This window comes from Vicugna pacos, chromosome 15, assembly GCF_048564905.1.
Source record: "Vicugna pacos chromosome 15, VicPac4, whole genome shotgun sequence".
Classification (NCBI taxonomy): Eukaryota; Metazoa; Chordata; class Mammalia; order Artiodactyla; family Camelidae; genus Vicugna; species Vicugna pacos.
Window position 1 is genome coordinate 30,645,008 of NC_133001.1, and position 12,313 is coordinate 30,657,320.

The window sequence follows — 12,313 nt, forward strand, 5'->3', positions numbered from 1 at the left end:
GAAATTGAGGGCACATAAAATAAAGACTTTTGTCATATATTTGTGTTTTGACTTTGCGAGATTAATAGGGATTTATATGAGGTGATTAAGCAATGGGCATGGATTTGCTGGGGAATTTTTGGTGATGAATGGCCAGCTGGCAACACAGCCTGAGCAGAGGACTGGACTTCTGCTCTTACAGGCCGCTTTTCATTCCGAGATGTCAGAGCCTTTATGGAAATCAGCTCATTAATCCTTCAAGTCCCTTCCTTCCCCTTATTCCTCCATCCCTCTCTCCTCAATCCAGTTTACTGTCTCTCTCCTGGTGCAAAGGCAGTTTCCGAAATACTGAAGGAAAACTAAGCTGACCTAGGCCAGAAACTAAGTGAGAATAGGGGTCAGCTGCTGGCCTGGAGACGCTGGCCGTGGGCACCATCGAAGAGGAAGTCGTCTCAGTCCCGCTCATGGCCTGGTCTGCTACCCTTGCTGAGTGCAGATTCCAGCTCTGCTGTCCAGCTGGATCACAGGCCCTGCCTGGAAAGGAAGAACTTGTAAAAAGCCCTGTCAAGTAAGAGTAAGACGAGAAAAGATTTATTTACTTTGACGGAGAGTTGGAATTACTATTATTTGGGGCTTAAAATTTTTTAGAAATCAGTTTGGTTATCTAGCGTTGCCTTTGGTTATAAAAGGAAAAAACTGTGTGTGTGTTTCCTTTTAGTAAATGTGGTGAACTATATGGACTATCAGACTCCGTGCGATGGATGATGTGATAACCAGGAAGAAAAATGTCCTACTGAATTCCCACCCCCCCTTTTTTCTGACTGCCAGTGTAGTGTCTACTTATCATAGAAAGTTAGAGAAAAGAAGAGAATATAAGTCTACTCTTACCAACATCCAGTGGAACTCACTACTATTGGTTAACAGTTTTATGTATGCTGCAGCCACTTAATCTTTTTTCCTAAGCTTTTTTTTTAATGTATTGAGATTATGCTGTATGTATGTAAATTATAGCTTACTTTTCCCACTTAACAGTATCATGAAAGTGTTTGCTCTTATTATTAAAAACTCTTTATGGTGTAGCTGCTATGGAAAATAGTATGGTGTTTCCTCAAAAAATTAAAAATAGAATGACCATGTGACCCAGCAATTCCACTTGTGAGAATAGACCCAAATGAATTGAAAGCAGTCTTAAAGAGATAGTTGTATGTGTTCTAGTTGCATTATTCACAATAGCCAAAAGATAGAAGTAACCCAAATATCCATTGATGGATGAATGGGTAAACAAAATGTGGTATATATGGACAATAGAATATTATTCAGCCTTGAAAATGAAGGCAATTCTAGAACACAGTATAACATGGATGAACCTGGAAGACATTGTGCTAAGTGAAATAAGCCAATCATAAAAGACAAAGACTATGTGATCTACTTATGTAAGGTTCCTAGAGTAGTCAAATTCACTGGGATGGAAAGTGGAATGGTGGTTGCCAGGGGCTGGGGGGAAGGGAGCTAAAGGGTTAGTGTTCAACTAACAGAGTTTTAGTTTTATAAGATGAAAAAGAGTTCTGGAGGTTGATGATACAACAGTGTAAATGTACTTAACACTCCTGAACTCCTGCACTGTGCACTTAGAATGGTTAATTAAGATGGAAACTTTATACTTTACTTTATCATAATTAAAACAAAATTTTAATGGCAAACATTACAAAAAAAACCCAAAAAACCTTGGGGGTTTGGTATAACTCAGTGGTAGAACATGTGCTTTTAGCACGCACAGGTCCTGGATTCAATCCCCAGTACCTCCATTACAAACAAAAACAAAAACCCTTTGTACTCTGTCATTCCTCAGAGGTTATCATTATCCTAACTTTTTATGATAATTATTTCTTTGCTTTTCTTTCTAGTTTTACGATTTTTACATCTCTAAAAATACAATGCTTTTGCCCATTTTTGTATTAAGAAAAAAAACTTTGAAAAATCGTTTGTTAAAGGTAACATATTTCTGTCACCTGAATAATCAGTCATTAGGTTTACCTTACCATTGTTCCATTGCTGGCCATTCAGTTTCTTTCCCGTTTTTTAATGTCATAAATAACATTCCAGTGAAAATCTGTGTGTGTGTGTGTGTGTGTGTGTAAGAGAAAGAGAGAGAGGTTCTGTGTGATTGTGGGTTATTGCCTAAGATTTTATTTCCAGGCATAAAATAAGTTAAGAGGATAGGAGAATTTTTTGATCTTTGCCATATTGATTTCCAGAAGAGTTGTGTCGGTTCATCTTCCCACCAACAGTGCTCAGGACACCTCCACCAGAATTTTAACTAAGATCTTAAAAATTAGATGAAGGAAATTTTTGCTTTTTGGATGCCTTCTGTGTGCCAAGCTCTGTTTTAGGAGATTTGTAAATATTATTTCATTAACTTTTCTCAAATCTCGCTTAATATCAGCAAATCTGCTTTTCTACGGTGAAAACAATTAGGGAGACAAAGCTGGTGCAGTCAGCATTTCAGCTTGGCATGAATTAACAGATACGTCCAATGAGTATGGTTTTTTGTTGTTGTTTTTTTGTTTTGGGTTTTTTTTTTCCCTTCAGTTTTCACTTCCTACATTTCAGCACAGAAGCTGCCATATGTTAGCATTTTATTGACTCAACTTAGTTAAGGAACTTCCCCTGGGCTCTCCACAGAGCGGTGCTCAGGTCTGGTATACTATGCACTCTCAACCAGAGGGTCACACTGACAATGCATTGGATTAAATTGGCCATAGGCATGTTTTGTTTGACTCGAGCAGGGTTTAAATATATATGTGTTTATATATATAAATATATATAAATATATATATATTTAAAAATCAGTTACTGGCATTTAAAAATCAGTAAATTTCACAGTAGATTAGGATTCCCAGCTTCTTCTGAAAAGCCAGAAGTTCTGGCATCACCAGGCTCGGATTCCCACGTGGCTGCTAGGTATTGGCCTCCCTCTCTCGACAGCACACACTCTCTGTACTTGCCTGCTGTCTCCTCCCAGCCACTGCCCTCATGAGGTAGCCTGCCCAGCTCCCACATGAGAAGTCTGTGACTCTTGGCACTGGCATTTGTGAAGTACCAGACTGACCGATGGTGAGTTTTCACTCCAGGCAGTAGTTCTTAGTGCCAATGGCTACAGTCCTCACCTCCAGAATTTCTGATTTTTTGGTTGAAGGTCTGACCCAAGCACTGGTAGTTTTATAACTCTCCAGGAGATTCTAAAATGCCATCAGACTGAGAACTGCTGATGTTTTCCTGTGTATTCTTGTGCCTCCCAGCTCCTTAAGGGAGAGGGTGAAGGAGGAGCAGGCATGCTAGAGGGCACTTGTATTTTTCTTCTGACTGTTGGCAGTTCTTCCAATTGCCAGAGATTGAGTCAAGAAAGAGGGAATGACTGTTCCTCCAGCCTGCTGCCCAGGAGATGTAACCATGAAAATTCAGCTCCACGGGCGTGCCAGAGTGAGGGTCCTTGCCATTGTGTAGTTTCACATAAGAGCAAATTTCTGGGGTTGGTTTGCTTAAAAGCTACCGTAGCAAGACAGGTCAGTTGCCCTCAGAAGTGCCATTTAAACTTGATACTCTGGTGTGGTTGGTTGTCCTGGAAGCTCATGGCGTATTTTCATTTTTTGTGGTGACGCTTAAATAGAATAGACTACACTTGTATCACTTCACTCAACAAATATTTATTAAGCCGTGCTGTATGCCAACCTATGTTAAATATAGCAACTACTTATTAAAATCCCTACTTCAGTGTAGAGAGGACAACAGAACAGGGTCTTGACAAATAGAATCACAGACCTAGAAAGAGTCATCAAGTTTATTGTAGTCCCCTCCTATCCCCACGCATTTGGGAAAGTGCAGCCCAGAGAGGTCAGGGGATTTGCCCATTTTCACGCAGCAGACCAGGTACAACTACCTGACAATAACTAATGTTTGTTCAGGGCTTAACTCCCCGCTCCTTGTCAGGCTCTTTCTACTGGACAACGTTGCCTCCATCTATCCAGTGTTTTTGTATCAGGGATTTGAATGGTGGTATCTTAAGCATTGTCTACAACAGTGCTTCTCAGACCTTAAGGTGCACACGAGTCATTTTGGGGGGGTCTCCTTAAAATGAAGGCTCCCAAAAAAAAAAATGCAGCTCCCATTCAGTCGGTCTGGAGTGGAGCCTGAGATTCTGCTTTTCTGACAAACTCTGAGGTGATTTTGATACTGCTGGTTCTGAGAGACAGTACCTGTTTTGAAGCTCAGGGGTCAGAGAGTCAGCCACCATGATCATCCTGCTGCCTCCCCTGAAATACTCCCACCTCTACACCCTCAGTCTCAGGGCTTATGATTGGCGCCTGGAGCCATAGGAGAGGCTGAGGCTACGGAAGGAGTAAGCCCAGAATTCTTTCCCTATCCACCTGGGATGACCTGCACTGAGGGACCACCTGGCCCCAGTGCTCTCTGTAGGGAATCCACACTCCCTGATTCGGGCAGCCATCCTAATGGACTCAGTGCCTGGGGTAGGACGCAGGCTTTGTTGACATGCAGTGCATATTTATCATCTTGAAAATAACAGGCTGATATTCTGGTGGGAAAAACAGGCTCTCAGGAATACAAGAGCAGGTCCCAAGGTCACTAGGAAAGCAAACTTGGGAAATAAATGTTTGAATAAAACAGTGCTGATTGGGGAAGAGGTGATGGAAGGAGCTTATGTTTGTTGTGGACCTCCTCTTCATGCTGGACCTAATGGTATGTTACCCCAAGGTAATTCTTATTTGCAGAAAGTATTAACTGAATGACCCATCCACTCCCCTATGCAGCTTCCCACCAGTGCTCCTGACACCCCCTATTCACTCCTCCATCTCCCTGGTACTTAAACTTCCAGTCGCTGCTGTATCTCCTTCCCTGTCCACCCCTTATCCATACTCTAATCTGTTCTCCCCATTTTCCTTCATTCTTACTGGACCCCACTAAGCCGAGATGGTATGCTCCTTGAAGGCCTGGGATTTAAGTATGTAAGGAAAATGTGCTTATAGAGACAAAGCTAGGGCTTGCTTTTGTGTGACAATCCCAGTTCTGCCCCAGGGGGGTCTGTGGCCAGCTGCAGAAGTCCTGGTTTAGGGTTCTGTTTTGCTTTACAGCTGAAGACAGCATTTATTTTCTAACCACCAGATTTATTCACACGAGAGACTACACTTCCCAGGCAGAAATCCTGGGATTTAGGTCCAATTGCATTTTCCCACTGTCCCTTAGTTCCTCCCAATTCCCTCATGCCGCCTGGACTGGTTCCCTCCCCAAGGAAGAGGTCCTTCTTTCACAACTCCTCGGAGGGGCCTCAGTCCTTTGCCACAGTTGCAGGTTGCGTTGCACTCCCATGCTGCTGAAACGAGTCCAGCTGAGATGGATTGTTAAAATACTCGGATGATCATGTGGCATTTTAAGGCTATCATTTGTGGTCCCTGCCAAAACTTTAAGGGAAGCAAGTCTTAACAGGGATGGTTACTTACATAGCAAGTTTCCAGGCATTGCTGGGGGTTGGGCTTGCTTTTGGTTTGTCTCTTCTATGCTCCTTTTCTTTTTTTCAGAATAAAAGTTTTCCCAGTACTCCCCCACCCCTTTTTAACTGCTTTTCTTTCAACCTCCAGATTTTACCGGGGAGGGAGATTCTCATCGGGACCCTTCTTTAATCCCCCAGCTCAGCCTATTCAAAGTCTCTCTGAGCCTCGTGCATATTTGAATGATGAGAGAAATGAAGTTGGTGTATTTTAGACCCAAGCGTGTTGACATTTGTTTGCTTCCCTTTCAGACTTCTCAGGAATGTTCAAGGTCATGATATCTCGGGATGAGATCCTGTTTGTATTTTTTAAAAACAGAGAGAAACATTAAGTTAGTACATTTCAACCCAAACCAATGGACAAGGTGAAAAACATTTTCTTGATTAGCTTTTCCTTTTAAAAATATGTCAAGTCTTAAAGGAAAAAGCTGTTTAAGAAGTGAAGCTTGAGAATATAGGAGGTATTTCTTGTTGACAGGCTGAGCTTATGGAAGCCAGTCAGGTAAAAGCAGTCAGAAGTGATCAGTGTGTTAAAATGAGCCTTTGAGCAAGTTGCCCGAGATCAAAGCTTCTTCATGTTACAGTGAGAAATAAAAATAGTTCTTTTATGCAACTGCACATCAAGAATTCAACCCCCAACTTTCTACTTTTTAAATATGGAAATCTGCAAACCTAACCTGGAGATGGTAGTTAGTTTGATAAAGGGCTCAGAATCTCCATCTTGCTCCACATGTAGACGTTGGCTTCTTGGGGTATTGCTATTGGAAGATTCAGGTAACGTTATCATTGCCCAGCTTGCAAGGGATGCAGGTTTTAAATGGCCTCAGCACGTTTTCATAATATTATGTAAAACTCTAATATAGTGGGGGGGGGTTTCCCCTAGAATGTGACATGTTCCATCATTTGAGTAAATGAGCACCCTGGTTACCTTCACTGAGCCATTCCTAATTAATCCAAGCCAATTCAGATTCACACATAGTACAAAGAAGGCAGTGTCGGAGGCACAGTGGGGAATATAGAGATGAATGATATTGTCCCTATTTCAAAAACCACGTGAATAAGACAGGTATGGATTTAATTAACTGTAAACAAGGAAGAATTTGATAAATGCTGGAATGAGGTCAAAGTGTATTACAGGAGCCAGCTAGTGGGGGTTGGAATGTTGAGGAAGTCTCCTAGGAGAAGGGAGAAGTCTTTAAAGACTAGGTGAGATTTAACTGGTAGATAATGTTAAATCGATAGGAGATCAAGTGAGTTTATACTCATATAGAGCCTATGTTGCTAAGTAAGTTGTGAAGGTCTCATTGCCCAAGTACAAAGGAAGGGATCTTAGTCACGATGCTCAGCATCATGGGGACCACTTTAGGCATATAAAATGGAATCTGTCTTGTCAGAGTTTAGTTATGAGCCAGTCTAGTTGAAAAGAGCTTATCCATGGGAAACAACCAACGGTGACATTCATACAGAATTCTAGTTCTGTAGTACATATAATAAGTATAAGAATTCAGGAAAAAGTGTGGACTGAGATAGCCAGGGAAGGCTTTCAAGGGGAGTTAGGTATTTGAACTGGGTCTTCGAGCATGGGTGTGATTCGGAAACACCAAAAGTGGTGGGAAAGGAGCAGGTCAAGATGGCGGACAGCATGTGCAGTGGCATGCTGGGGAGGATGCGTGTGATGTATTGTGGACCAGCGAGGGGATAGAGCCGAAGAAGACATGGTGTGTTTGGAGAGCAGTGCAAGATTTGATAAGAGACCAGTCATGGCAGGCCTTAAATGTCAGCCAGAGGAATTTGGGTCTGATCCAAGAGTTCATAGGAAGTCAGTAAGCTCAGGCTTACACTGGTAAATAGGCTGCTGTCTCTGTGCACAAGAGATACACTGAGGAGTATGTTAAATCTTTCCAGCCTCCCTCAATGATCAGCAAAATTCCCAGCCCTCCTGGAGGTTAATAAAAGCTCCCTAGTAGCAACTGACCAGCTCCGGCTGGCACCTGGAAGCCCCTGTTGCCTGCCTGGGCAGCTAGTAACGGGAACAGAGATGCTGCTTGTGTGCATTTTAGACTGCATGGCTATTGTCTGCCCAGCATTGCTACGAGGACTGTAGAACCACGGAGTTTATAGCAGGAAAGGGAACTTAGAGATCATCTAATCCAGTGGAATCCTTTCTTCAAACAGAAGCTTAAGTGGAAGTTCAAGATGTTCAAGATAATAGAGATGGCAAATATGGTGCAAGTTGAGATGGGGGCCTGGAGGCCCACCCACAGAGCTTCTCAGCCATTGGGAGCCCCCAAAGGGACTAAGAAGAGCACCCTGAATCCCTGTTTCAAAACAAGGATCTAATCCAAACCAATATTTATAGATGGGGAAACAGACACAAGGGAGCAGGTGACTTCTCCCTACTTGACAGATGTGTCTGGCTCTGAAGATAGCCCAGATTAGGGGCGTTAACAGCACATTTGATTTTTGTTTCTGATCCACCTGCTTCCTCTGCTGCAACCTGATCATCCTCATAGAAAATACTGTTACCTCAGGCCCCTGGGCTGCCCAAGGCCCTTTCTGACAGGCTGTCCTCCTTGGGCGGGGCCCCATGCACTAAACTTTCTTGCCATCAAAATTTATGATTTCTAGATCCTTTCCTCAGAAATCCACTTTCATCTGGCTGGCTGCTGCTTGGTAGTACCAACAGACCATGCTAACGTGTTACCAAGTGCTAGTAAGTAGATACGTTCATTCCTCTGGGTCGTTTTCAGCAGTGATCGTCTGGAGGCGGTGCCTTTAACTGAAGTCAGTAACTTCAGGGCTGGTTTTCTCAGACCTGTTGGGAGCACTTCTGTAGGCCTCACTCAGCTTCCTGCTCCTGTGTCCTCAGCTCTGGTACATTTGTCCTGTGTGACCAGGCTTCAGGCCGGCCCTCGAATGGCTTGTGGGGCATGTGGGCAGGTCTTACATGAATGGGCCAAGGGAGCAGCTTTGAGAGAGACCTTCTGAAGCTGCACCATCCTTCGTCCCCTCAGCTGCCAGTGATGCCCAGGCTTCCTCAGTGGTTGGCCTGGCCTGCAGGCCTCTGGAAAGAGCTTTCCACATGCACTGAGGAACATATTCCCCTTTGAGCCGGAAGGGACCCTCACCAGCCCAAAGGCCCTGTGTTCTACGTGACCACGGGGAGAGTCACTCTGAGCGGCGCTGGGTGAAGAGAAAAGGCTCTAGCTGTGAACGCACCCCACTGAGGTGGAGGGGAGGCGGGGTCCACTCGAGGGTCCTGGCCCCTACTCAGCTGCTAGCCAGTGATGTCTGGCCTCTTAACTTCTTTGGGCCTCCGCTTTTATCTGTTAAGTTGGAAGCTCTAAAATGGGAAATAGATGAGGGTAGGGGAGGACGTGGTGAGTAATGGGTAGGCAAGTATAAAAAGAGCTAAGTAAATATAGGGAATATTTATTGTTAGATAAGTCTTGGGGGGGTTACTTATTTAGTTTACTAAAACTGAAATTAAATTAGGTTAACTTATTTAGTTTTGGAGGAGATACTGGGGATTGAACCCAAGACCTTGTGTATGCTAAGCATGCGCTCTACCACTTGAGCTGTACCCTCCCCCCAGATGATTAAGTCTTTATCAACGTCATTGGCCATCTTGAAACCAGGCTTTTATGTTGACCTTCACGGGAACAGCTGTGCTTGGAACCTTGCTCTTCCCTAGACTGGCTACCAGGGCACAACACCAGAGCGTGTGGCTGCAAACCAAAATACTCTAGTTGTTCGGCACAGTGTCTCACTTTTCATCTGATTGTGTCTGGGACACCTAGATACAATTTGTCCAGAAAACCTTGATTCTATTCTTGGTTTTTGCCCTGATATCTGGGGTAGGTCACTTGAGCTACGTGAGCTACTTTGTTGATTTACAAAAGTGGGAATAATAATGTCTATTTTTCTTCTCCCTTAAGAATTTTATGAAGATAAAATAAGAATATTTTTGAAGACAAAACTTTTAATAAAATGCAATTGATATTATTGTTATTATTGCCCAGGCCAATTTCCAGGCATGTGCTTTGCCAAGTTCACATTAGCACGGTGCTGTTAGAAATTCTCCCCTGTGACCTACATGCAGCTTCTCATGCAGCTTCTAGAAGCTTTCATTCACCTCACTCATACATCCTTTTTTTATGATTCTAGGGAGAAAGTATGGTTTGAAAAGAAAAGAGACTTGTGTTAACATTTTATATAATAACTATAGCTATATATCCTCCAAGCCCCAAACTGTATAATAAAAGCTTTCCTGGATACTACTTTTCTCCCATAATTCCTAGCACATTGCTTATTAAGTTATTAACCAGCAATTTCTCCGGCAGCATATTAAACTTTACTTTTAAACAAGTCACAGAGCGGGGGAAACACACATCTCTCATAAAAGGAATAAAAAACATACACCCTCTAAAACGATTTCTTCAGGCTTTGAACAAATCCCATGCCCCACACAAGGTCTCTTTTTCCTCATTCTCTACACATTACTTGAGTGTTAGTACATTAATGAGAAAAAGATGCCTAATAGAAAGATGGAAAAATATGAGGGCCGCTGGGGGTGTAGGAGGCTCCCCGGGGGGACCTCTGAAAAGTCAGGTGAGCCTTCGTGGAGGGAGAGGCAAAGCCTTGGCATTGAGCTCGTGGGCTCCCTCCCGAGCAGCGGCACACCCAGCGAAGCAGAGGTGGCTGTGGTTGGACCCTGAACTTAGAGGTAGGCCAGGGCCTTGTGCAGACTGTCTGGTAAAGTGGTTAAGGCCCTCTGTTTTCACAGATTCCATCGCTCAGGAACAAAAGCTGTCTTTCCAGGGGCAGCCCCATGTGCTCTGTAGCACATGGCTGGGATGTTTGGTCTCTTTCTGGACAGACTCACAGCTCATGGTCTCTTGCTTTGTGCGTGGCAACTTGGTAAGAATTCCATACAGATTGGTCAATCACCAGAGCAGGGCGTGAAGATGGCTTCACTTTAAAAGGAAAATCCAAGTAGGAGGCCTATGGGGCAGCTTATATGTGTGGGTGTGAGTATAAACACTTGCAAAGCTCCATACCAAGAAAGGCTGGATGGAAGTTGGAACATACCATAAAAATGCAGCTCTGCCGTCACCCGCCTCCCCTCCCCTAGGGGAGGGCAAGGTAAACGAGCAGTCCCGGGTAGCCAGCCAGGCCCTGCATGCTGCTGCCAGCTGGCCCCGCATGCAGATCTGAGTTCTGGATTTTACAGTGGGGGAAAATTACTTGTTTAAAAATATATATTCTGCAATTCATGACCGTTTGGCATTTTGGTTTAAACAGATCCCCTGTTGTTTCTCCAAGAATGCCATGTGATGGTTGCTTGGCTGGGGGCTGTGGTAAAAATGGAAATCAGAAGGGAGAGCCGGGCTCCTTTTATTTATTTCATTTACACTTCCACGTTTATATGACTTAATGCGGCCTGCATCAAAACAGTAACCTCCTGGCTCCTAACCACAGCAGCTCTTCCTTTTAGAACCAAATGTAAGGAGAGGTGGCGTCTGGTCTGCGGGCTGTTCCATCGCAGGGTCTCACACTGCCTCAGACTACAAAGATGGCCAGCGGGATCTCTGGGAGACCAAAGGAAGGTCAAGGAAATAATCCCATCAAATCGGCCCTTCAGACTGTCCTCAGGGGCTGTTTTCTGATGGTTAGTCAGGAAAGGTTTCCTGCATGACAGGCTTTGAAGTGAGTTTTAAATCCAGGACATGGTGTGGCTGGACAAGCAAGGGGACCGTGGCAGGGCATGGGAACATTACACTCTTCTCCTCTCCCTCTTCTACTGCTTTCCCGCTCCCTCTCTTCCCCCTGCCCCAGCACCCCTGCTCACCTGCCTTCTCCCCGCCTCCTTTCCCTTTCTTTTTCTGGTTTCCTTCTTTACAGCCTCCTTCAGGCCTGGAGGTGGACCCCAGGATACTGCTTCATGAACTCCCCTGCTTGCTCCGCAGTAAGAGGCAGCTAGTGCTTGGTCATTGTTATGACGAGAACAGAGGCGATCTGTGGAGGAGTGAGCCCGCGTGGGAGCCCAGAGTAGAGGAGGCGCTCGTGATGGGCTGCAGTGGGCCCCAGCTGGGACTCAAGACCCAGGTTCTAAGCCATCGAGCTTGTCAGCTGCACCCATTTGATTTTCTGGTCTTCATTCTTCCCGGCATGTGGCAAGCATTTTCCCACCTTTGTATCTGCTCTAGTGAACTCTCTGGCCTGGAATTCCTTCTGTCCATTCACTGGCCAGATCCTTCCATGTTTCCGGACCCCTCCTCCATGATATTCTCTCTGATTGTTTTTTATGTATTTTGTTTTTCTCTACATACACCCTCTACCACCACCACCACCACCACCACCACCACCACATGCACACAAACACCATAAGCTCTTCAAGGCCAGAACCTTGGCTTCTTCTTCCATTTCTGTTCCAAGTAGGATATTGCCCATGGTGCTTAGTGAAGGTTTCTAGATTAATAAAGTTAAGCCATGAGTCTAATCAGGATTCTGGGGGAGCAGTTCCCTAGGGACTGGAATGACCTTAGACCTTGACTCTGTTGAAGTCCATATACGGTCTCGTGACTTAGAGACCTTAACAGACACTAGCAGCCTAAAGCCAAAACAGCTATTTTCAGCCCTTTGAAGATGGCAGTGAATTCATCTGGAAGAGTTTCATATGTCCAAAGTGAACTGTCTGTCTCTTCCAGGGGGCCCATCAAGGCTTCACACTAGTGAGCAGGGGCCCAGTCCTCCAGTATGGCTTGGACTAAT

General features: G+C 44.4%; 1 protein-coding gene across 2 annotated transcripts in view; it reads left to right on the forward strand.

Annotated features, from left to right (window-relative positions):
- THADA (THADA armadillo repeat containing) overlaps positions 1–12,313 on the forward strand; it is a 285,411-nt gene that overhangs the window by 200,432 nt on the left and 72,666 nt on the right. The window lies entirely within an intron of this gene.